Source organism: Papaver somniferum, chromosome 7, assembly GCF_003573695.1.
Source record: "Papaver somniferum cultivar HN1 chromosome 7, ASM357369v1, whole genome shotgun sequence".
Taxonomy (NCBI): Eukaryota; Viridiplantae; Streptophyta; class Magnoliopsida; order Ranunculales; family Papaveraceae; genus Papaver; species Papaver somniferum.
This window is the reverse complement of record NC_039364.1, coordinates 41,718,449-41,719,518: the sequence shown is the minus strand read 5'-3', so window position 1 is coordinate 41,719,518 and position 1,070 is coordinate 41,718,449.

The window sequence follows — 1,070 nt, the reverse complement described above, 5'->3', positions numbered from 1 at the left end:
TCGCGATCATCAGACAAATGCAAATAATTTTTCGATATACTCAAGAAGGGTGCAAAATTTAAATGGAGTGATGAATGTGAAAAGGCTTTTCAAGGTATCAAAGAACATCTTATGAATACAACTATTTTGCAAAAGGCAGTACCACGAGAAGAATTATTGATTTACCTTGCGACAACGTCGCATGCGTTAAGTGTTGTGTTATTACGAGTAGACGCAGGAGTAGAGAAACCCATTTATTACATTAGCAAAACTTTTAATACTGCTGAGAAGAATTACTCAAAGATTGAAAAGTTAATCTTAGCATTGGTCTATGCATCATTTAAACTCCGCATATACTTTCAAGCACACAAGATAAAGGTATTAACAAAAGTACCAATTGAATCAGTGATGAAGAATTCTAAAAGATCAGGAAGGGTAGAGAGATGGAATGCACAAGTAGGACACTTTGATATTAAATATGAAATTTTGTCTTCGCCAAAATCACAAGTTGTTGCGGATTTCTCGGCAGAATTTCCTTTAGAAGAAGATGAAGCAGTAGAAGAAATGATGGATGTAGAAGAAGAACATGGAGATCCAAAAGATTTATTAACAGAACCAAATAGATGGGAAATATTGGTAGATGGATCATCAAATGGAGAAGGAAATGGAGTTGGAATTGTTTTAATTTCGCCAGAAGGAATAAAGATGGATTTTTCATTCAAATTGGAATTTGCATCCACTAATAATGAAACAGAATATGAAGCTGTGATACATGCTTTACAATTCGCAATAAAAATGAAACTAGCAAATGCCAGGATCACTAGTGATTCGCAGCTAGTTATTCGCCAAATAAAAGGAGAGTATACTACAAATGAACCATCCTTGAAGAAATACAAGAAGTTGGTTGAAGAATTATCAGCGAAAATACCAAAGATAAAATGGAGGCACATTTCAAGAAAGGATAATAGACTTGCAGACGCTTTTTCTTTTATCTCAAGCATGATGACAGATCCAACTGCGAGATGCATAAAAATACAAACACTTCTGTCACCATCAATAAATAAAGAAGAGGAAGATATGGATGTGATGAT